Genomic DNA, 27,517 nt, shown 5'->3' with positions numbered 1-27,517 from the left:
AAAACTTTTGATTAATTATTAAACTTAGGATATAAATAATGGATTTCATTATAATTTAATTACTTATGATAAAAAAAAGGTAATTATTATTATTTACAACTTATGATATATATTTATTATATCATTTAATTAATATTTATGCTTCAATTAACTTTTTAATTAAACATATGATTAATAATACTTCATTATTAATGGAAAAATACTTATGATAAGTATTAAACTTATATTATGAGATTATTATAATAAGACTTATAATAAGGATTAAATAATTACTTAATTATTATAAGACTTAGTTATTATTTAATTATAATTTAATTATTAAATACTTATGATTTAATAATTATAATTAGAAACTTATGATATGATTAATAATTCATTATTAAATAATGAAACTTATGATATGATTTAAAATTTATTATTAATTAATAATACTTATATTATGACTAATATTTAATTAATTAATTAAATACTTATGTTATATTAATTATATCATTTAAACTTATATTAACTTTAATAATTCATTTTAATTTAATTAAACTTATGTTATGACATAATTAGACATATTTAACTTTAATAAACGTTATAACTTATATTATTATTATAACTTACACTTTTAAAATTAACGTTGACTATGTTTGACCAAGGTTGACTTTTGAGTTGACTTTCGGTTGACTTTGACTTTCAGTTGACTTTTGTTGATTTTCTAATTAAGGAAACTTTCCTAACTTATAAACTTTCCTAAAATAGCAACTTTCTAAATTTAGAAACTTTCCAAAAATAGAAACTTTTCAAAAATAGAAACTTTCCAAAAATAGAAACTTTCCAAAAATAGAAACTTTCCAAAAATGGAAACCTGCTAAAAATAGAAACTTTCTAAAAATAGAAAGTGTGTGTCCGTAAGCTGTTCCGATCAAACCGATGCATATTAAGTATTGTTCTATGATTACTTGCAACATGTACGATAGCTATCATACTAAGACTTGACCTAAGTTAGTTATTTATATCGACCTGCTTTATTTATAGGTCGGCGTTGTGATTATTCCTGATCACCGTACTACATTTGGTGTTCGCTTAATTGTGTTGGTTACTTCATTACTTTTAAGGTGAGTTATAGTCCCGTTTTTACATACTTTTCAAAGTATATTTTTGGGATGTGATTACATGCATTTTATTTCACGTTTAGACACAAGTGACAATTAAATTTAAATTATTCATTGTGAGTTGGACAAAAATATTTCCTAGTATGGTAACTGTAATCATTGGTTTCTACCGGTGAACGGAATCCTACGGATAGATCTATTGTGTTTGACAACCCCATTTCGAGCTAGTCGCGCTAGCAATTTATAATCGAAATGTTTAGTACTTCGTATTTTGTTGTAGATACACTGTCCAGTGTATATTTTTTTTATTGTGTTTGGCAAGGGTAAATAAAGGGTTAAGTGGTTACCAGGTGGCTCATTGATAATGGAATAATGTTTAATGTTTTCTAACATTTTTAAATCTTGTGGTCTAAAGTTTATTCAATTATTTAAACCTATAATTCACTCAACCTTTGTGTTGACAGTTTACTCGCATGTTTTCACAGGTACTTGAGTTTATGTGATGCTTCCATTGTGTTTAGAAGAGTCTGCATGCATTTCGGCAGATTTTTATGAAACAATTTATGAAACTTTGGCTTGCATTCGGTTTTTGAATAATTAATACTTGTGGGTTGTTGACAATGTTTTTGTATCAACTTTGGATTATTAATATGTTGAGTTACATTTAAACTACATATTTTGGTATGCTTTCCTTTTTGGGAAACTTTTGAAATAAAAGAATGCAATGTCATTTATTAAATTCATTTAAGTTCGATCAAGCTGTGGGACCAAGTGACGGAGCCGTTAAGTGTTTTGACGGGGCCATCACAGTTGGTATCAGAGCGCTGGTTGTAGGGAACTAGGAAGTCTTAATGTGGTCAACCCGTGGTTCTTAGGGTGCATTAGAGTCTAGTCTACAGCCCGACCCTTTTGCTATAGCATTATTATGCATTTCATTTCAGATGTGTTATATCATTAGCATTTATATCTTTTGGTATGTGGTTTGCGGTTTTACTGTTTGCAGATGTCGACTTCGAGCGATAACTCAGTTGCTGCTCCTGCTCCTTCGGCTGCTGCTAGACGCCGTGCTGATCAACCGGAGATCGATGATCCTGTTCACTACTACTTTTCCACCCTTACCCATATAAACAGGGCTTACAATGAAGTGACGCGTATTAATGCTCTCAGTGATTGTTTGCGTACTTTGCCACATAACGAGATGATGGACCAGATACGAGCTAGTATGGATTCGTTTGTTAGCTTCAAGAACAATGTTGGGATCGAGAGTCGTAAGCGTAACCGTGAAGTTGACGCTAGGTTCGAGGCTCTAGAGAGCATAGTTCGTGGTTTGAAGGAAGAGTTGGAAGAAGTGAAAGGAAAGTTGCGGAAGTATGAGCCTTCTGCTGAGACTCATGCTGGCCCAGCTTATCACACCCGCTCTAAGCAAATGTGATATGATGATTCATGATTGATAATTTATTTCATAAGACTTAATGTCCTTTCATACATACATTTTTGGGTTATGTACGGCGTTTTGCCGAGGATTTTATTAAGATTTTGTTACGGGATGTTTTTCATTATGTATGGATGGTAATTTTTTTGACATCGATTATCATTATCACAATTTATATCTGATGTTGTGACTCTTGGCATGTTATATTATGCGTAATGTAGATCATGTATGTTAGGTGCTATGTATGTTGTATGATGTTATCATAAAATATGTATGCATGTGGTGGTTATTTCTATAACAATCATAACTGTCATGTTATTACTCATAGTGGTTACTGACTATTATTTTAATGGTTAATCTTTTCGTGTTCGATCTATTCCTTTATAACACAACCGTTAGTACTAAACGCGTTGCTTGTGGTTTTAGGACGCATTGTGTTATTCTGTTTTGAAGATCATGCCTCCTAGAGAGTCCAACGAAGCCCGTATCCAACGTCTTGTTACCGAAGGGATAGCTGCTGCTATGGCAGCGAATGCTAATGCAAATGCTAATGTGAACAACAATCAGGTGGGATGCTCCCACAAAACGTTCATGGCTAGTCGCCCACAGGAATTCAGTGGTACAGAAGGACCCATAGGACTTACCTGCTGGTTCGAGAAAATCGAGTCTATTTTCAGGGTTAGTCGAGTCCGAGAGGAGGACAAGGTTAGTTTTGCTAGCTGCACTATGAAGGATAGTGCATTGACCTGGTGGAACAACTTGGTTAACAGTTTGGGAAATGATGTGGCTTATGGGTTAACTTGGAATAATTTTAAGGAAAGAATGATCACCCGTTACCGTCCTAGGGGTGAGCTTAAGAAGTTAGAGGTTGAACTTAAAAACTTGAAAATGAAGGGCACCGAATTAGATGCCTACGAGCAGAGATTCTTTGAGTTGACTTTGTTGTGCCCAAATGTTTATGCCGATGAGAATCTTACTATTGAAGCTTACATTGATGGGTTGTCCGAGAAAATTGAACATGGAGTTGAATCTAGTGAGCCCCAAACTATTGAGGCCGCGATGTCGATGGCTCATAAGTTGAATGATAAGATTTTGAGAAGAAGCAAGGCTGCTGTAACCGAACCCAGTGAAGAGACTGTTAAGAAAGCTGATATTGGGAAGAGAAAGTGGGATAATAACCGCAATCAAAGCCAAGGTCAGCAGAAAAAGCAGGATACTTCTGGTTCGAATAACCGCAGTCAGCGTGTGTGTCCACGTTGTTACAAGGCTCATGATGGTTTCTGTACCATGACTTGCAAGAGGTGTTCCAAACAGGGACACATTGCTAAGGATTGTACGGTGCTTCTGCCGGGTTCTACTACTCCTGCTGCAGGTGGTAATAATGGTATTAATGCTGGTAATAGATGTGGTAATGGTAATGGCAATGGAAAGTCGAATAATGGTGGTAATCCGATAGTTTGTTACGAGTGTGGGAAGCCGAGGCATTTCCGTGATGCTTGTCCCAACAAGAAGACTGCAGAGACTGCGAGTGGTAGAGCATTCAACATTAACGCCAGGGGTGCTGAGGAAGATCCTAAACTTGTTACTGGTACGTTCTCGGCAACGATTTATCAGTTTAAGTACTATTTGATTCAGGGGCTGATTTGAGTTTTGTGTCGAGTAAATTAAGTCCAAAAATCAAAACACTGTTAACTCCTTTAGAAAATACGTATGTTGTTGAAATAGCTAATGGTAAGGTACTCACTGCTAAGACTATGCATCGTAAGTGTAACATTAGTTTAGCTGGTAGAGATTTTGAGATAGATTTGGTACCGATTGAACTTGGTAGTTTTGATGTTGTTATTGGGATGGATTGGTTATCTGCGAATCGTGCTGAGATTGTGTGTTATGATAAATCTATTCATATTACTAATGTGGTTGGAGAGCCGCTGATGGTTCTTGGAGATAAGAGGTGCTGATAGTTAAATCTTATTAGCTGTCTGAAGGTTCTTAAACATCTTCGCAAAGGCTGTCACGCTATTCTAGCCCATGTTGTTGATTTCGAAAGAGAAACGAAGAGTGTTGGAGATGTTCATGTTGTTAGAGATTTTCCCGAGGTATTTCCCAAAGATTTACCTGGCCTTCCGCCGCAACACGCGGTAGAATTTCAAATTGATCTTGTTCCCGGTGCTGCTCCTGTAGCACGTGCTCCTTATCGTCTTGCGCCTTCTGAACTTCAAGAATTGTTGAGTCAACTTCGTGAGTTGTTAGACAAGGGTTTCATTCGTCCTAGTTCATCCCCTTGGGGAGCTCCTGTTCTGTTTGTTAAGAAGAAGGATGGTTCTTTTTGTTTGTGCATTGATTATCGTGAGTTGAACAAGCTTACTATTAAAAACCGTTATCCTCTTCCGAGAATTGATGATCTGTTCGATCAGCTTCCGAGTTCATCTGTTTATTCAAAAATCGATCTTCGTTCCGGCTATCATCAGTTGCGTGTTAAAGAATCTGATGTTTCGAAAACTGCTTTTCGCACCCGTTACGGTCACTTTGAGTTTCTTGTTATGCCGTTCGGATTGACGAATGCACCTACTGTGTTCATGGACCTCATGAACTGTGTGTGTAGACCCTCTCTAGACAAGTTCGTTATTGTGTTTATCGACGACATCCTTATTTATTCGAAGAGTGATGAAGAGCACGAGGAACATTTGAAGTTAGTGCTTGATCTGTTGAGGAAAGAAGAGTTGTACGCTAAGTTCTCTAAGTGTGCATTCTGGTTACAAGAAGTTCAATTCCTTGGACACATTGTTAGTAAGCAAGGGATTCAAGTTGATCCTGCTAAGATTGAGGTGATTGAAAAGTGAGAAACTCCGAAAACTCCTACTCAGATTCGTCAGTTCCTAGGATTGGCATGTTACTATCGAAGGTTCATTCAAGATTTCTCTCGTATTGCAAAACCTCTGACTGCTTTAACTCATAAAGGGAAGAAGTACGAGTGGAAGGATGAACAATAGACTGCTTTTCAGATTTTAAAGAAGAAGTTGACTACCGCTCCAATATTGTCACTACCTGAGGGTAATGATGACTTTGTTGTTTATTGTGATGCTTCGCGTCAAGGCTTTGGTTGTGTTTTGATGCAACGAAAAAAAGTTATTGCGTACGCATCACGTCAGTTGAAGATTCACGAGCAGAACTATACAACTCATGATTTAGAGTTGGGGGCCGTTGTTTTTGCACTTAAGATTTGGAGACATTATTTGTATGGGTTCAAGAGTACTGTGTACACAGATCACAAAAGTCTTCAACATATCCTCGATCAGAAACAGTTGAACATGAGACAACGAAGATGGATTGAGACGTTGAATGATTACGATTGTGAACTTTTGTATCATCCGGGTAAGGCCAATGTTGTGGCTGATGCGTTGAGTCGTAAAGAAAGGGCTGAACCTCGCAGGTTTAGGGCCTTGAATATGACAATTAGAACAAACCTCGCAAGGCAGATTCTTGAGGCACAACAAGAAGCCTTAAAGGAAGAGAATTTTGTGAAAGAGAACGTAAGAGGTATTGCTAAGAAATTTAAGATTCGAGCAAATGGTACTAGGTACTTTGCAGGACGTCTTTGGGTTCCGAAGTTTGGTGAACTGCGACAACTTGTTTTGGATGAGGCTCATAAGTCTAGGTACTCTATTCATCCTAGTTCAGGAAAGATGTATCGTGATCTTAAGGAGCTGTATTGGTGGCCAAATTTGAAAGGTGATGTGGCTACGTATGTGGCTAAGTGTTTGACCTGTGCTAAGGTTAAAGCTGAACATCAAAAACCTTCAGGACTGTTGGTACAACCCGAGATTCCCGAGTGGAAGTGGGAAGGAATTACGATGGATTTTATTACTAAGTTACCGAGAGTTGCTGGTGGCTATGACACTATTTGGGTGATTGTAGATCGACTCACTAAGTCGGCTCACTTTTTGCCGATCAGGGAAACAGATTCAATGGAGAAGCTTACTCGTTTGTACTTGAAGGAGATTGTTTCTAGGCATGGTGTTCCTGTATCCATTATTTCGGACCGAGACAGTCAATTTGTATCGAGGTTTTGGCGATCTTTACAGGAAGCCTTGGGAACTAGGTTAGATATGAGCACCGCTTATCATCCCCAAACGGATGGTCAGAGTGAAAGGACCATTCATGAAATGTCCCGTTCTTATTGATTAAAAACGTTCCATATTAATTGATTTCGTTGCGAGGTTTTGACCTCTATATGAGACGTTTTTCAAAGACTGCATTCATTTTTAAAACAAACCATAACCTTTATTTCATAAATAAAGGTTTAAAAAGCTTTACGTAGATTATCAAATAATGATAATCTAAAATATCCTGTTTACACACGACCATTACATAATGGTTTACAATACAAATATGTTACATCGAAATCAGTTTCTTGAATGCAGTTTTTACACAATATCATACAAACATGGACTCCAAATCTTGTCCTTATTTTAGTATGCAACAGCGGAAGCTCTTAGTATTCACCTGAGAATAAACATGCTTTAAACGTCAACAAAAATGTTGGTGAGTTATAGGTTTAACCTATATATATCAAATCGTAACAATAGATCACAAGATTTCATATTTCAATACACATCCCATACATAGAGATAAAAATCATTCATATGGTGAACACCTGGTAACCGACAATAACAAGATGCATATATAAGAATATCCCCATCATTCCGGGACACCCTTCGGATATGATATAAATTTCGAAGTACTAAAGCATCCGGTACTTTGGATGGGGTTTGTTAGGCCCAATAGATCTATCTTTAGGATTCGCGTCAATTAGGGTGTCTGTTCCCTAATTCTTAGATTACCAGACTTAATAAAAAGGAGCATATTCGATTTCAATAATTCAACCATAGAATGTAGTTTCACGTACTTGTGTCTATTTTGTAAATCATTTATAAAACCTGCATGTATTCTCATCTCAAAAATATTAGATTTTAAAAGTGGGACTATAACTCACTTTCACAGATTTTTACTTCGTCGGGAAGTAAGACTTGGCCACTGGTTGATTCACGAACCTATAACAATATATACATATATATCAAAGTATGTTCAAAATATATTTACAACACTTTTAATATATTTTGATGTTTTAAGTTTATTAAGTCAGCTGTCCTCGTTAGTAACCTACAACTAGTTGTCCACAGTTAGATGTACAGAAATAAATCGACAAATATTATCTTGAATCAATCCACGACCCAGTGTATACGTATCTCAGTATTGATCACAACTCAAACTATATATATTTTGGAACCAACCTCAACCCTGTATAGCTAACTCCAACATTCACATATAGAGTGTCTATGGTTGTTCCGAAATATATATAGATGTGTCGACATGATAGGTCGAAACATTGTATACGTGTCTATGGTATCTCAAGATTACATAATATACAATACAAGTTGATTAAGTTATGGTTGGAATAGATTTGTTACCAATTTTCACGTAGCTAAAATGAGAAAAATTATCCAATCTTGTTTTACCCATAACTTCTTCATTTTAAATCCGTTTTGAGTGAATCAAATTGCTATGGTTTCATATTGAACTCTATTTTATGAATCTAAACAGAAAAAGTATAGGTTTATAGTCGGAAAAATAAGTTACAAGTCGTTTTTGTAAAGGTAGTCATTTCAGTCGAAAGAACGACGTCTAGATGACCATTTTAGAAAACATACTTCCACTTTGAGTTTAACCATAATTTTTGGATATAGTTTCATGTTCATAATAAAAATCATCTTCTCAGAATAACAACTTTTAAATCAAAGTTTATCATAGTTTTTAATTAACTAACCCAAAACAGCCCGCGGTGTTACTACGACGGCGTAAATCCGGTTTTACGCTGTTTTTCGTGTTTCCAGGTTTTATATCATTAAGTTAGCATATCATATAGATATAGAACATGTGTTTAGTTGATTTTAAAAGTCAAGTTAGAAGGATTAACTTTTGTTTGCGAACAAGTTTAGAATTAACTAAACTATGTTCTAGTGATTACAAGTTTAAACCTTCGAATAAGATAGCTTTATATGTATGAATCGAATGATGTTATGAACATCATTACTACCTTAATTTCCTTGGATAAACCTATTGGAAAAGAAAAAAATGGATCTAGCTTCAATGGATCCTTGGATGGCTCGAAGTTCTTGAAGCAGAATCATGACACGAAAACAAGTTCAAGTAAGATCATCACTTGAAATAAGATTGTTATAGTTATAGAAATTGAACCAAAGTTTGAATATGATTATTACCTTGTATTAGAATGATAACCTACTGTAAGAAACAAAGATTTCTTGAGGTTGGATGATCACCTTACAAGATTGGAAGTGAGCTAGCAAACTTGAAAGTATTCTTGATTTTATGAAACTAGAACTTTTGGAATTTATGAAGAACACTTAGAACTTGAAGATAGAACTTGAGAGAGATCAATTAGATGAAGAAAATTGAAGAATGAAAGTGTTTGTAGGTGTTTTTGGTCGTTGGTTTATGGATTAGATATAAAGGATATGTAATTTTGTTTTCATGTAAATAAGTCATGAATGATTACTCATATTTTTGTAATTTTATGAGATATTTCATGCTAGTTGCCAAATGATGGTTCCCACATGTGTTAGGTGACTCACATGGGCTGCTAAGAGCTGATAATTGGAGTGTATATACCAATAGTACATACATCTAAAAGCTGTGTATTGTACGAGTACGAATACGGGTGCATACGAGTAGAATTGTTGATGAAACTGAACGAGGATGTAATTGTAAGCATTTTTGTTAAGTAGAAGTATTTTGATAAGTGTATTGAAGTCTTTCAAAAGTGTATAAATACATATTAAAACACTACATCTATATACATTTTAACTGAGTCGTTAAGTCATCGTTAGTCGTTACATGTAAATGTTGTTTTGAAACCTTTAGGTTAACGATCTTGTTAAATGTTGTTAACCCAATGTTTATAATATCAAAAGAGATTTTAAATTATTATATTATCATGATATTATGATGTACGAATATCTCTTAATATGATATATATACATTAAATGTCGTTACAACGATAATCGTTACATATATGTCTCGTTTCAAAATTATTAAGTTAGTAGTCTTGTTTTTACATATGTAGTTCATTGTTAATATACTTAATGATATGTTTAATTATCATAATATAATGTTAACTATATATATAACCATATATATGTCATCATATAGTTTTTACAAGTTTTAACGTTCGTGAATCACCGGTCAACTTGGGTGGTCAATTGTCTATATGAAACCTATTTCAATTAATCAAGTCTTAACAAGTTTGATTGCTTAACATGTTGGAAACATTTAATCATGTAAATATCAATCTCAATTAATATATATAAACATGGAAAAGTTCGGGTCACTACAGTACCTACCCGTTAAATAAATTTCGTCCCGAAATTTTAAGCTGTTGAAGGTGTTGACGAATCTTCTGGAAATAGATGCGGGTATTTCTTCTTCATCTGATCTTCATGCTCCCAGGTGAACTCGGGTCCTCTACGAGCATTCCATCGAACCTTAACAATTGGTATCTTGTTTTGCTTAAGTCTTTTAACCTCACGATCCATTATTTCGACGGGTTCTTCGATGAATTGGAGTTTTTCGTTGATTTGGATTTCATCTAACGGAATAGTGAGATCTTCTTTAGCAAAACATTTCTTCAAATTTGAGACGTGGAAAGTGTTATGTACAGCCGCGAGTTGTTGAGGTAACTCAAGTCGGTAAGCTACTGGTCCGACACGATCAATAATCTTGAATGGTCCAATATACCTTGGATTTAATTTCCCTCGTTTACCAAATCGAACAACACCTTTCCAAGGTGCAACTTTAAGCATGACCATCTCTCCAATTTCAAATTCTATATCTTTTCTTTTAATGTCAGCGTAGCTCTTTTGTCGACTTTGGGCAGTTTTCAACCGTTGTTGAATTTGGATGATCTTCTCGGTAGTTTCTTGTATAATCTCCGGACCTGTAATCTGTCTATCCCCCACTTCACTCCAACAAATCGGAGACCTGCACTTTCTACCATAAAGTGCTTCAAACGGCGCCATCTCAATGCTTGAATGGTAGCTGTTGTTGTAGGAAAATTATGCTAACGGTAGATGTCGATCCCAACTGTTTCCGAAATCAATAACACATGCTCGTAGCATGTCTTCAAGCGTTTGTATCGTCCTTTCACTCTGCCCATCAGTTTGTGGATGATAGGCAGTACTCATGTCTAGACGAGTTCCTAATGCTTGCTGTAATGTCTGCCAGAATCTTGAAATAAATCTGCCATCCCTATCAGAGATAATAGAGATTGGTATTCCATTTCTGGAGACGACTTCCTTCAAATACAGTCGTGCTAACTTCTCCATCTTGTCATCTTCTCTTATTGGCAGGAAGTGTGCTGATTTGGTGAGACGATCAACTATTACCCAAATAGTATCAAAACCACTTGCAGTCCTTGGCAATTTAGTGATGAAATCCATGGTAATGTTTTCCCATTTCCATTCCGGGATTTCGGGTTGTTGAAGTAGACCTGATGGTTTCTGATGCTCAGCTTTGACCTTAGAACACGTCAAACATTCTCCCACGTATTTAGCAACATCGGCTTTCATACCCGGCCACCAAAAATGTTTCTTGAGATCCTTGTACATCTTCCCCGTTCCAGGATGTATTGAGTATCTGGTTTTATGAGCTTCTCTAAGTACCATTTCTCTCATATCTCCAAATTTTGGTACCCAAATCCTTTCAGCCCTATACCGGGTTCCGTCTTCCCGAATATTAAGATGCTTCTCCGATCCTTTGGGTATTTCATCCTTTAAATTTCCCTCTTTTAAAACTCCTTGTTGCGCCTCCTTTATTTGAGTAGTAAGTTTATTATGAATCATTATATTCATAGATTTTACTCGAATGGGTTCTCTGTCCTTCCTGCTCAAGGCATCGGCTACCACATTTGCCTTCCCCGGGTGGTAACGAATCTCAAAGTCGTAATCATTCAATAATTCAATCCACCTACGCTGCCTCATATTCAGTTGTTTCTGATTAAATATGTGTTGAAGACTTTTGTGGTCGGTATATATAATACTTTTGACCCCATATAAGTAGTGCCTCCAAGTCTTTAATGCAAAAACAACCGCGCCTAATTCCAAATCATGCGTCGTATAATTTTGTTCGTGAATCTTCAATTGTCTAGACGCATAAGCAATCACCTTCGTTCGTTGCATTAATACACAACCGAGACCTTGCTTTGATGCGTCACAATAAATCACAAAATCATCATTCCCTTCAGGCAATGACAATATAGGTGCTGTAGTTAGCTTTTTCTTCAATAACTGAAACGCTTTCTCTTGTTCATCATTCCATTCAAATTTCTTCCCTTTATGCGTTAATGCAGTCAAGGGTTTTGCTATTCTGGAAAAGTCTTGGATGAACCTTCTGTAGTAACCAGCTAGTCCTAAAAACTGGCGTATGTGTTTCGGAGTTTTCGAGGTTTCCCACTTTTCAACAGTTTCTATCTTTGCCGGATCCACCTTAATACCTTCTTTGTTCACTATGTGACCGAGGAATTGAACTTCTTCCAACCAAAATGCACACTTTGAAAACTTAGCGTACAATTCTTCCTTCCTCAATACTTCTAACACCTTTCTCAAATGTTCACCGTGTTCTTGGTCATTCTTTGAGTAAATAAGTATGTCATCAATGAAAACAATGACAAACTTGTCAAGGTATGGTCCATACACTCGGTTCATAAGGTCCATGAACACAGCTGGTGCATTAGTTAAACCAAACGGCATGACCATAAACTCGTAATGACTGTAACGTGTTCTGAAAGCTGTCTTTGGAATATCATCTTCTTTCACCCGCATTTGATGATACCCGGAACGTAAGTCAATCTTTGAATAAACAGACGAGCCTTGTAGTTGATCAAATAAGTCGTCGATTCTCGGTAGTGGGTAGCGGTTCTTGATGGTAAGTTTGTTCAACTCTCGGTAGTCGATACACAACCTGAATGTACCATCTTTCTTCTTGACAAACAAAACAGGAGCTCCCCACAGTGATGTGCTTGGTCTAATGAAACCACGCTCTAAAAGTTCTTGTAATTGGCTTTGCAGTTCTTTCATCTCGCTGGGTGCGAGTCTGTAAGGAGCACGAGCTATTGGTGCAGCTCCTGGTACAAGATCTATTTGAAATTCAACGGATCGATGTGGGGGTAATCCCGGTAATTCTTTCGGAAATACATCGGGAAATTCTTTTGCAATGGGAACATCATTGATGCTCTTTTCTTCAGTTTGTACTTTCTCGACGTGTGCTAGAACAGCATAGCAACCTTTTCTTATTAGTTTTTGTGCCTTCAAATTACTAATAAGATGTAGCTTCGTGTTGCCCTTTTCTCCGTACACCATTAAGGGTTTTCCTTTTTCTCGTATAATGCGAATTGCATTTTTGCAATAAACGATCTCTGCTTTCACTTCTTTCAACCAGTCCATACCGATTATCACATCAAAACTCCCTAACTCTACTGGTATCAAATCAATCTTAAATGTTTCGCTAACCAGTTTAATTTCTCGATTCCGACATATATTATCTGCTGAAATTAATTTACCATTTGCTAATTCGAGTAAAAATTTACTATCCAAAGGCGTCAATGGAAAACTTAATTTAGCACAAAAATCTCTACTCATATAGCTTCTATCCGCACCCGAATCAAATAAAACGTAAGCAGATTTATTGTCAATAAGAAACGTAGCCGTAACAAGCTCCGGGTCTTCCTATGCCTCTGCCGCATTAATATTGAAAACTCTTCCGCGGCCTTGTCCATTCGTGTTCTCCTGGTTCGGGCAATTTCTAATAATGTGGCCCGGTTTTCCACATTTATAACAAACTACATTGGCATAACTTGCTCCGACACTACTTGCTCCGCCATTACTCGTTCCGACACCATTTGTTCCTTTCGTTCTATTAACCCCTGGTCTGTAGACCTCACACTTCACCGCGCTATGACCATTTCTTTTACACTTGTTGCAAAATTTGGTGCAGAACCCCGAGTGATACTTTTCACACCTTTGGCATAGCTGCTTCTGATTGTTGTTGTTGTTGCGGTTATTATTGTTGTTGGGATGATTGTTGTAGTTGCTGTTGTTGTTTTTGTTGTTGTTGTTGTTGGGCTGTTTGTTGTAGTTGCGATTGATGTTGCGATTGTTGGGATAATTGTTGCGATTATTGTTGTAATTGCTGTTGTTGTTGTATTGGTGATTCTTATCACCGTTTTCCTCCCACTTTCTTTTGACTTGCTTCACATTGGCCTCTTCAGCAGTCTGTTCTTTAATTCTTTCTTCAATCTGGTTCACTAGTTTGTGAGCCATTCTACATGCCTGTTGTATGGAGGCGGGCTCGTGTGAACTTATATCTTCTTGGATTCTTTCCGGTAATCCTTTCACAAACGCGTCGATCTTCTCTTCCTCATCTTCGAATGCTCCCGGACACAATAGGCACAATTCTGTGAATCGTCTTTCGTACGTGGTAATATCAAATCCTTGGGTTCGTAACCCTCTAAGTTCTGTCTTGAGCTTATTGACCTCGGTTCTGGGACGGTACTTCTCGTTCATCAAGTGCTTGAATGCTGACCACGGTAGTGCGTACGCATCATCTTGTCCCACTTGCTCTGGATAGGTATTCCACCATGTTAACGCAGAACCTGTGAAGGTATGCGTAGCGTACTTCACTTTGTCCTCTTCAGTACACTTACTTATGGCAAACACCGATTCGACCTTCTCGGTCCACCGTTTCAATCCGATCGGTCCTTCGGTTCCATCAAATTCCAAAGGTTTGCAGGCAGTGAATTCTTTGTAGGTGCATCCTACACGATTTCCTGTACTGCCAGATCCAAGGTTATTGTTGGTATGTAGCGCTGTGACGACCCGTCCTTATCCATCCGGACGATATCTTCAACAGTTGGTCCCATTGCGTTGATCGAATCCTAATAATGTCCTTAACATGAGCTTATGCACAGCGGAAGACTTAATTCGTACCTGAGAATAACATACTTTAAAACGTCAACATAAAGTTGGTGAGATATATAGGTTTAATGCTAGCAGCGTAATAACAATGGACCACAAGATTTAATATATAAACATTTAATAAAAATATTCTAAGTGGTTGAGCACTTGGTAACCATACTTAACAATTAATCACGTCGCATATTCCCTTTATTATGAAATCTTACTACACCGTACCAAGTGTAGTCACGAAACGAAGTACTGTGCAACCGTTGAATACTGGTCGTCCAGTCCGGTTGGGGTTGTCAGGCCCGATAGATCTATCAACAGGATTCGCGTTTACAATACCGCTGTAAATAATAGTTACCAAGCTACAGGGAAGTATGCCAGTGGTACAACTCAACGTAGAATATATTTTTCAGTTACTTGTGTCCATAACGTAAATCATTTATAAAAACAGCGCATGTATTCTCAGCCCAAAAATATTTAGAGTTTAAAAGGGACTATATACTCACCTAATGTATTTTGTAGTAAAAATACATATAACATCATTGAACACGTATAAGGTTGGCCTTGGATTCACGAACCTATATCATTTGTATATTTATTAATATATGTAATCGTAATTGATCAAATATATATATATTATTACTAGTGATATAAAGTTTATGTCATAAATATATTTTATATAGAAAATCTTTATTAGGTGTATTAATAACACTAATAATAATAAAAATAATACTAGTTATGATAAAAATCCTGATACTTCTAATAATGATAAATTTTTTTAAAAAAATGATAATTATAAATTTCAATAAAAATATTAATTTTAACAAAAATGATAAATTTAAAAATAATGATACTTTTAGTAATATTTATGATAAAAAAAATACTACTACATTAAAATAATAATAATTATAATAATAATAATAGAAATAAGAAATCAGTAAACTACCTCAAGGAAGAAATCCTAAAATATGCCCAAGTCCGGGTTTGAACCCACGACGTCTCGCTAGCCCGATAACTTTCTTAATTACTCGTCCGATTCTGTTTTTCTATTAATTACCATCATTATCATCCTTACTTCTCAATCGTTATCCTTTTTCTATCATCATGATCACTCGCTTAACATTATCATTTACTATTCTTTATAACGTATATCATCTAATCTAATCAATCTCATCATTCACTATCATCATTCTATCAACATCATCATCATTATCATCATATTCCTAATTATAATCATCATCTCATTCATCGTGATACATCAACACGGTATCTATCATTCTCTTTACTTATGTATTATCATAACCAACTATATCTCCATTAATCTCTACCAAACTCATCATCATATTCTAGTTATCAAACCATCAAATTTTGTATTAGTGTATAAACAAAATCACGAGTCCAAATAAGAATTGAAACTTGGTACTTCAACACCAATCTTCGGCCCAAATTTGTGATAGCAAGTTTACGGCCCAAACAGTTCAATCCAGCAGCTTGTTGTTAGGCCCGAATGCGACTAGACATTTATAGGGTTCGTTTCCTTTTAAAAAAATATATCAGACTAGTTGCAGAATCATTCTACCATTCCCATTTTATAACACTGTCTTGCCTACTTAAATAATCCCTCTTCCTTATGTACTTTACCCTACCACTACAACAAAGGTACCAATTAGTTTATACCACAACCTAGTTCATCTAAGATTCGTTTAAACAACATATCCCACAATCAAGATAGTTTATTAATGGTTGGCCAAAAGAAAGGCATGTGGTAACATGATATTATTAATAAATCCGTTTATGAAATCTGATGTAATCAACTTCAAAAAAAAAAACGTCTTTGTCTAACACTAAAGTATTTCGATGCCCCATCAATTCATTATTGTATCACTAATCTACTCCACTAGCGAATAAAGTAGTAAGTAGGGTATCTCCTACTAAATAATTGCCATCCATAAATATAATAGTATTCATGCTTCTTCGATCATCAATATGTCTCTCGTCAACATCATTTACATTATCCATCATCATCATACGTTTCAACAGCAGCATGAGCATGGACTAGCGATTGCAGGTGCAACAGTTTACTATGATTTCGAAAGGGAATAGAAAAGAAAGAAAAGAAATAGCGAGTAACAGTCTTTCATTGTGATGGTGGCAGTTTGGGTGGCTTACGGTGGTGTTTTCCAGACAAATACAGGAAACAACGAAAAGAAGCATCAGACTGAGATCATTGATGTCAGTATATGGTGGTTTGAGTGTTCGTTTAGAAACAGAAAATAGGAGAGAGATAAGAGAGAGAGAGAGAGAGAGTCGTAAAGGTTATCTATGGAGGTCATGGTGAAGTGGGTTCTCGAAGAAGAAAGTGAAGATAGGTGGATGGCTTCTTTTGGTGGTGTTTGAATGATGAAGGTGGTTGTGGCCGAAAATAGTGAGGGTGGTGAAGTGAAGTTGAGAGATGACGGTTTTGGTGATTCTAATAGGAAACGAAAAAGAATATACATACATATATGTATTAAGTTGATGGTGGTGTAGTGGTGTTTGAAAGTGTTGGTGACGGTTTGGTTGTTTGGACAAAACTATAAAGAGAAGACGGGTAGTAGTGTAGCCACAACAAAACCGTTTGGGTTGGTGTTTAAGATTATGAGAAAGGAAAGAAAAGAAAAAAAAAATAGTTAGGAAGGTGGTGAAGTATATCTATATACGCATATAAGCCATATTATATAGATAAAGAGTAAAGAATCATAAATTGTAATTTGATATGTGAAAATGAACGATTAATCCAGTGATAAGACTTGATTGAGAAATTTTTGTTTTGTATCAAGATTAGGTAGACATATAATCACAAGTAAACAGAGAGACAGAAGAAAAAATAAAGTTACTGATTAGGATAGATAACAAATCCAAACGCGTAAAAGGATATATCTGATTTGGTGTAATTATATCTGTATTATTAATATCTACACATATTTGTATTTATTTTATAATAAATCTTATAACACTATTGATAATATTCTTAACATTATAAATAACAATAATAAAATTTATAATCATAAGATAGTAATAATGATGATAATAATAATAATAATAATAATAATAATATAATATTAATAATAATAATAGAAGTAAAATAATAACATATATGTATATATATATTTACAACATTTGTTCGTGAATCGTCAGGCTTGGTCAAAGGGTAACTGATTTTCCGAATATAGATTTCAAACTTTCTAGACTCAACATTACAGATTTTACTTATCGTGTCGGAAACATATAAAGGTTAAGGTTTAAATTTGGTCGGAAATTTCCGGGTCATTACAGTACCTACCCGTTAAATAAATTTCGTCCTCGAAATTTGATAGAGGTCGTTACGGATAATAATAAGGATGTTTTCATGACGAAAATGAGGTGATAATGGAGTTTTATCATTATTGAAAGATATAGATAAAACAATTCGATCCTGTGAAGCGCACGAGTGAAGCTATCACAAAAGAGTGAAATGAGTAAATATGGAATCATTTTAAACGATGTCGTGGTTAGAATTGATTTTCCGTAATTTAAGAGATTTAAAGAAGATCTTACGTAATAAGATTTGGTTCTTTTGTGATTAGGGAAATCAGGATCTTCTTTGATTTACTGCAGCAATCTGTTTCTATTTCTCTGTCGGATATTTCACTATAAATCCATCTCCTTCCCTTCCTTACTTCCATACCTCACATCTCCTATCCTTTCTCCTTCTATTCATACCTCAAAGTATTCTCTAAAATGCTCCATCCCGTTCTGATTCTTGTTATACTTCTAACTTTCATATCTTTCATTCTTCTCTTTCATCTGCCGCCAGAAGAATCTATTCACTATTATGATTTCCTTGGAATTATAATGTTTCTAATTCTTCCATGTCTTTACGTTGCAATACGTATTGATATACACGGTTTGTAGTTTCTGAGTGATTGCTGGGTTTTATATCTTCCCTTATACTTCGATGTCCTTGCTTTTGTTTTCTATAATCATTATCATCCACAGTTAATACTCTCTTCCATTTACTGCGATTTATACTCCAATTTCTATTTCGGAGCTTCATTCTTTTTCTTTTCCTCCTTTTCAACTAAGCATCTTTTGTAATGGTCCGGAATTCGTAGGTGTGAAATTCGAAATGAATATAGTTAATGTCCTAAGAGAGAATTGGTAATGGCACGATTTTTGATTTGTCAAATTACCAGAATATCCTGGAAAAGACCGAATCATCAAGAGAATATTCTCTTGATATGTTTAGAGATTGGATAGATTGTAAGAGCCGTGTAACATGGCACATGATGATGGTACTGTGAATCATCACATTCCATTAGAAACGCAGCATGACTTACTGTAATATAATGAAGTTGATCAAGTTTCATTATATTATACTAATTCACGCATCAGTTCCCAACACTGCTTCAAAACATTCATATTTTAAACTTGAAGATTTCAGAATTTAGAACTAACACAGTTTCTTTTATGTTGTAACGCAGATATTACGGGGAGATAGATGATTGCAGATAGGAATAGTTGTGAAAATATCTTTAGAAATATGGAGAATATGTATAGCGGAAAATATGAAGATATCTTATAATATCTAAGATAAGATGATGATGAATAATATCATCTGAAAAAGTTTAGAATAAGGAGTAGGGTTCATACTGACGGTTTCAACAGACACTGAATCATTTGCATTATTTGAAGGCAGGTTCATTCCTTGTATTTGTTCTTTGTTTCCTTCACGGTTAGCTCAATCCATTTTTCAACACTAAATTTTCTATCGAGCGTTCCTAACATTTCCTTCTTTATCATCAAACTTTTGGCCATTTAGGTCATCTAAAATTTTACTGTTTCCTCTGCATTTAATGCAGTCATATCTGAATCGTCGATTATCAATCCGAGGTGTTTTTGGGCGAATTGTGTTTTTAGATGATTAAACGCTTATGATAGTATGGTGGAATATAAAAGGTTTTCCGATAACGATGACGCAAGGACAAGGTGTATATATCGAGGTTATAATAAGACTGGTCTTACTGAGAAGTCGAAGTTAATTTGCTGGAGCTGTGACAAAATTGGCTAATTTGGAAAGGGATTGTAAAGTTATTTTGGGTAATAATAACACTAAAGGAATTAACACTGCTACGTTGACTCAGTTTCTGAGAGTTTTTAGTTGCATAACTATATGCAAAAATCTTTTCTTCCGTAGATGAAGTGCGATTAGTTCAATTTCTCGATTGAGGGATTTTCAAAAATCATGAAAGATTTAAACGCAAATTGTAACTGTCGAGGTATAAATGAGGTTTAAGATGAAATCAAGTGGCAAGCTTGAAGAATTATTTAGTTTCATATGTTATAATCAATATTTTAATTTAATTCATTTTAATTGTCCAAAGTTAGCAGTCCAATAGTCCGATGGTTCAATGATTCATATATATAATTTAATATATAATATTCGAATTAAATAATACGTATCGTGACCCGTGTACCGGTCTCGGTGTCGATCACAACTTAAAGTATATATATATTTTGGAATCAACTCCGACCCTGTATAGCCAACTCCCACCTTCACATATAGAGTGTCTATGGTTGTTCCGAAATATATATATAGATGGGTCGATATGATAAGTCGAAACCTTGCATACGTGTCCCGTTATTTAAAGTGCGTAAATGTAAATAACAGAAATTAAATGACGATAAATAAAATTGCGACAATGTAAATTGCGATAATTAAATTGCGATAAATTAAATGTTAATCAGTTAGCTAGGATCAGTTAGCTGGAACAGTTAGCGTGGATTCTTAACAATATTTCAATTAATTAGTTTGTTTGTTTCTAACAAATTTTATTTATCCAATGTTTTCTTCATTATGCCACTTGTTGGATTATGATAGGTCAAAATCCAAATATGAAATTTGAACAGAATTGGTTATTCTATTGTGAACAGATACGTATATCGGTGATTGTAAATAGGATAATAGATGACCGTTGAATCGGATTCGAAGAATGTACAATGTAACTTGTTAATGTGAAATCTAAATATTCCTCGGGTACTACCCACCCGTTAAAATATTTTCATCATTAACAGTTTGTACGAAATAATTTTTAATTACGATCTTTATGAAAATATACTTGCATATATATTTTCTTCAGATGTAATTATGGATTTAATGAGTCAATAAGATTTTATACTCATTTGATTTACTGTTAGCACTTGATTACATGATCTCTAAAACATTAAAGATTACATAATTACCATGTCGAACGAAGTTATAAATGAGATAGAACGATAAGTAAAGCGAAGATAATCGATATAGAATGATATGTAAAACGAAGATCATACTCGAAGTACAGATAGTGATATTGAGGTGAGTGATGTTGATATCCGAGGTACAAATTGTGATGTTGAGGTTTACGACGCGGTTGTGGTTGAGGGTGATATGGGTACTGTCGGTATTGATGATGGTGGTACGAATTATGCTGCTGGTGCTGCTGCTGGTGTTTGTAACATTCGCACCGTATTCTCCAAAGCCGTCACGCGAGCGCGAAGTTCGTTAACTTCTGCTAGTACACCGGGATGATTGGTGGTTGGAGTGAGCGAATGAACAAGATCTGAAATATGAGATAGTATATAATCATGACGAGATACTCTAGAAATGAGAGTGAAAATGGTTTCTCGAACAGGTTCACCGGTAAGTGCTTCAGGTTCATCGCCAAGAGGGCAATTTGGTGGATGGAAGGGATCACCCTCTTCATGTCTCTAGTGACTTAGTATATTACGAACCCACCCCCAATTCATCCAGAATAGATGATGGGAGATTGGTTGATCCATTCCGGTGATGCTGCCTTCGGAGCTTGAATGAAAATCCATATCGGCATAGCTGTCATAATCTGAGGAATTTGAACTAGATGCGGAATCCATCTTGTATAATCGGAAAAATGAATTTTTGGTATGAAATAGATTATAGAAGTTAGATTTGGTACTCTTCTATACATACTTTACATATGTATATATAATACCAAAATCCCGTAAATTACGGAGAATCTTTGAAAAGATGTCAACTAAAGTCCAAAGTAACAGATATGCTAAAATATGAATTTTGTCTATACACTATCGATGCACTAAATGCAGTAAGACGTGTCTAGACTTAAGGATGATAAGCAGGAAATTCCCTAAGGATGATAAGCAGACGATTTCCGACTAGATATGATAAGCAAAACTTTTGATATGTAAACATGGTCGAAGTCCAGACTCATTAATGTATTCTAACAACTACTAGTCAGACACACTAAGGCAAGACCTGGTTCACTAAGACCACCGCTCTGATACCACCTGTGACGAACAGTGGGGACAACGTCCCACCCAGTGCCTTCCGCAGCTGCTGATACCCAGCTAACCGCCTGGTGACCACTGAGCGTACCTCAGACACTGATTTTACGGCCCGCATATCTGCCAAGCCAGCCAACCCTCATAAGGGATCGTAAGGAGTAAGAGCCAATGCTTCGTCACAGGTAACACTGTGAGAACCTCCTTTACGACTAACCCGCCACACATGGACGGCGTTATACCAGCTCTGATACCACCTGTGACGACCCGTCCTTATCCATCCGGACGATATCTTCAACAGTTGGTCCCATTGCGTTGATCGAATCCTAATAATGTCCTTAACATGAGCTTATGCACAGCGGAAGACTTAATTCGTACCTGAGAATAACATACTTTAAAACGTCAACATAAAGTTGGTGAGATATATAGGTTTAATGCTAGCAGCGTAATAACAATGGACCACAAGATTTAATATATAAACATTTAATAAAAATATTCTAAGTGGTTGAGCACTTGGTAACCATACTTAACAATTAATCACGTCGCATATTCCCTTTATTATGAAATCTTACTACACCGTACCAAGTGTAGTCACGAAACGAAGTACTGTGCAACCGTTGAATACTGGTCGTCCAGTCCGGTTGGGGTTGTCAGGCCCGATAGATCTATCAACAGGATTCGCGTTTACAATACCGCTGTAAATAATAGTTACCAAGCTACAGGGAAGTATGCCAGTGGTACAACTCAACGTAGAATATATTTTTCAGTTACTTGTGTCCATAACGTAAATCATTTATAAAAACAGCGCATGTATTCTCAGCCCAAAAATATTTAGAGTTTAAAAGGGACTATATACTCACCTAATGTATTTTGTAGTAAAAATACATATAACATCATTGAACACGTATAAGGTTGGCCTTGGATTCACGAACCTATATCATTTGTATATTTATTAATATATGTAATCGTAATTGATCAAATATATATATATTATTACTAGTGATATAAAGTTTATGTCATAAATATATTTTATATAGAAAATCTTTATTAGGTGTATTAATAACACTAATAATAATAAAAATAATACTAGTTATGATAAAAATCCTGATACTTCTAATAATGATAAATTTTTTTAAAAAAATGATAATTATAAATTTCAATAAAAATATTAATTTTAACAAAAATGATAAATTTAAAAATAATGATACTTTTAGTAATATTTATGATAAAAAAAATACTACTACATTAAAATAATAATAATTATAATAATAATAATAGAAATAAGAAATCAGTAAACTACCTCAAGGAAGAAATCCTAAAATATGCCCAAGTCCGGGTTTGAACCCACGACGTCTCGCTAGCCCGATAACTTTCTTAATTACTCGTCCGATTCTGTTTTTCTATTAATTACCATCATTATCATCCTTACTTCTCAATCGTTATCCTTTTTCTATCATCATGATCACTCGCTTAACATTATCATTTACTATTCTTTATAACGTATATCATCTAATCTAATCAATCTCATCATTCACTATCATCATTCTATCAACATCATCATCATTATCATCATATTCCTAATTATAATCATCATCTCATTCATCGTGATACATCAACACAGTATCTATCATTCTCTTTACTTATGTATTATCATAACCAACTATATCTCCATTAATCTCTACCAAACTCATCATCATATTCTAGTTATCAAACCATCAAATTTTGTATTAGTGTATAAACAAAATCACGAGTCCAAATAAGAATTGAAACTTGGTAATTCAACACCAATCTTCGGCCCAAATTTGTGATAGCAAGTTTACGGCCCAAACAGTTCAATCCAGCAGCTTGTTGTTAGGCCCGAATGCGACTAGACATTTATAGGGTTCGTTTCCTTTTAAAAAAATATATCAGACTAGTTGCAGAATCATTCTACCATTCCCATTTTATAACACTGTCTTGCCTACTTAAATAATCCCTCTTCCTTATGTACTTTACCCTACCACTACAACAAAGGTACCAATTAGTTTATACCACAACCTAGTTCATCTAAGATTCGTTTAAACAACATATCCCACAATCAAGATAGTTTATTAATGGTTGGCCAAAAGAAAGGCAAGTGGTAACATGATATTATTAATAAATCCGTTTATGAAATCTGATGTAATCAACTTCCAAAAAAAAACGTCTTTGTCTAACACTAAAGTATTTCGATGCCCCATCAATTCATTATTGTATCACTAATCTACTCCACTAGCGAATAAAGTAGTAAGTAGGGTATCTCCTACTAAATAATTGCCAGCCATAAATATAATAGTATTCATGCTTCTTCGATCATCAATATGTCTCTCGTCAACATCATTTACATTATCCATCATCATCATACGTTTCAACAGCAGCATGAGCATGGACTAGCGATTGCAGGTGCAACAGTTTACTATGATTTCGAAAGGGAATAGAAAAGAAAGAAAAGAAATAGCGAGTAACAGTCTTTCATTGTGATGGTGGCAGTTTGGGTGGCTTACGGTGGTGTTTTCCAGACAAATACAGGAAACAACGAAAAGAAGCATCAGACTGAGATCATTGATGTCAGTATATGGTGGTTTGAGTGTTCGTTTAGAAACAGAAAATAGGAGAGAGATAAGAGAGAGAGAGAGAGAGAGTCGTAAAGGTTATCTATGGAGGTCATGGTGAAGTGGGTTCTCGAAGAAGAAAGTGAAGATAGGTGGATGGCTTCTTTTGGTGGTGTTTGAATGATGAAGGTGGTTGTGGCCGAAAATAGTGAGGGTGGTGAAGTGAAGTTGAGAGATGACGGTTTTGGTGATTCTAATAGGAAACGAAAAAGAATATACATACATATATGTATTAAGTTGATGGTGGTGTAGTGGTGTTTGAAAGTGTTGGTGACGGTTTGGTTGTTTGGACAAAACTATAAAGAGAAGACGGGTAGTAGTGTAGCCACAACAAAACCGTTTGGGTTGGTGTTTAAGATTATGAGAAAGGAAAGAAAAGAAAAAAAAAATAGTTAGGAAGGTGGTGAAGTATATCTATATACGCATATAAGCCATATTATATAGATAAAGAGTAAAGAATCATAAATTGTAATTTGATATGTGAAAATGAACGATTAATCCAGTGATAAGACTTGATTGAGAAATTTTTGTTTTGTATCAAGATTAGGTAGACATATAATCACAAGTAAACAGAGAGACAGAAGAAAAAATAAAGTTACTGATTAGGATAGATAACAAATCCAAACGCGTAAAAGGATATATCTGATTTGGTGTAATTATATCTGTATTATTAATATCTACACATATTTGTATTTATTTTATAATAAATCTTATAACACTATTGATAATATTCTTAACATTATAAATAACAATAATAAAATTTATAATCATAAGATGGTAATAATGATGATAATAATAATAATAATAATAATAATAATAATATAATATTAATAATAATAATAGAAGTAAAATAATAACATATATGTATATATATATTTACAACATTTGTTCGTGAATCGTCAGGCTTGGTCAAAGGGTAACTGATTTTCCGAATATAGATTTCAAACTTTCTAGACTCAACATTACAGATTTTACTTATCGTGTCGGAAACATATAAAGGTTAAGGTTTAAATTTGGTCGGAAATTTCCGGGTCATTACAAGCGCAGCCTGCACCGCGGCTATGTTTGAAGCTAGAAAAGTACGGAATTCCTCTTCATTCATATTCACGGTGTGTCGAGTAGTCGGTGCCATTTCCTTCAAAATAGTCAAATGGAACAAGTTAATCATACAGAATATTAAGAGTAGTTAATAGTATTTCGTAGCATAATATGAACTCATTTATAAAAGCTTTTTCTTCATATTATCATTTTATAAGTTTAAATTCGGGTAGTACCTACCCGTTAAGTTCATACTTAGTAGCTAATATACAATTCAACTACTACAATTCTATATGAAAAACTGATTGTAATAATATTTCACGTTCAAACTTTTATACAATATTTTACAAACTTACAATACCGCTTATTTTACATAAAGCATGAAATATAGCACACAATAACTTTGATACAAGATAGTTGTGAAGATAATTCTAGCTAGTACACAAGTCGTTCAGCAAAGGCAATAAAGACACGTAATTCATACGTCCAGAAACAAGTCATGCATTCTGGTTTTACTAGGACTACTTCCCATCCTTGGTCTTGTGGAACATAACCGTTATGGCCGTTGATAAGACAGCGTGTTGTAACGTCGTCAAAGGGACGAGGGTTACGTAATGACCAACAGTCTCGTAATAACCTAAAAACCTCATTTCTTATCCCAATTACCGACTCCGTTACTTGTGGGAACGTTTTGTTTAATAGTTGTAGCCCGATGTTCTTGTTCTCACTTTGGTGAGAAGCGAACATTACTAACCCGTAAGCATAACATGCTTCTTTATGTTGCATGTTAGCCGCTTTTTCTAAATCACGAAGTCCTATATTCGGATATACTGAGTCAAAATAATTTCTTAACCCGTTGCGTAAAATAGCATTTGGGTTCCCCGCAATATATGCGTCAAAGTAAACACATCGTAACTTATGGATTTCCCAATGTGATATCCCCCATCTTCCGAACGAAAGCCTTTTATAAACCAAGGCATTCTTGGAACGTTCTTCGAATGTCTTACAAACTGATCTCGCCTTAAATAGTTGTGCCGAGGAATTCTGACCGACTCTAGACAAGATTTCATCAATCATGTCTCCGGGTAGGTCTCTTAAAATATTGGGTTGTCTATCCATTTTGTGTTTTTATACTGTAAAATAGACAAGAGTTAGATTCATAAAAAAAATACTTATTAATACAAGCAATTTTTACATATATCATAAAGCATAAGCACACTATATTACATATATTACACCACACGAATATAACTATCTTATTCCGACTCGCTCATTTCTTCTTGTTCGGTTTTGGTTCGTTTTGCCAAGTTTCTAGGGATATATGATGTTCCCCTAATACGAGCCGTCGTTGTCCACATTGGTTTAGAAAAACCTGGTGGTTTAGAGGTTCCCGGGTCATTGTTACAACTTAAGGACTTCGGGGGTTGACGATACATATAAAGTTCATCGGGGTTGGAATTAGATTTCTCTATTTTTATGCCCTTTCCCTTATTATTTTCTTTTGCCTGTTTAAATTCAGTTGGGGTAATTTCTATAACATCATCGGAATTCTCGTCGGAATCCGATTCATCGGAGAATTGGTAATCCTCCCAATATTTTGCTTCCTTGGTGGAAACACCATTGACCATAATTAATCTTGGTCGGTTGGTTGAGGATTCTCTTTTACTTAACCGTTTTATTATTTCCCCCACCGGTTCTATTTCTTCTTCCGGTTCCGATTCTTCTTCCGGTTCCGACTCTTCTTCCGGTTCCTCTTCGGGAACTTGTGAATCAGTCCACGAATCATTCCAATTTACATTTGACTCTTCATTATTATTAGGTGAGTCAATGGGACTTGTTCTAGAGGTAGACATCTATCACATAATATCAAACACGTTAAGAGATTAATATATCACATAATATTCATATGTTAAAAATATATAGTTTCCAACAAAAATGTTAAGCAATCATTTT

This window comes from Rutidosis leptorrhynchoides, chromosome 5, assembly GCF_046630445.1.
Source record: "Rutidosis leptorrhynchoides isolate AG116_Rl617_1_P2 chromosome 5, CSIRO_AGI_Rlap_v1, whole genome shotgun sequence".
NCBI classification, from domain to species: Eukaryota; Viridiplantae; Streptophyta; class Magnoliopsida; order Asterales; family Asteraceae; genus Rutidosis; species Rutidosis leptorrhynchoides.
The sequence above is the reverse complement of the archived record's forward strand: the minus strand, read 5'-3'. Positions refer to the sequence as shown.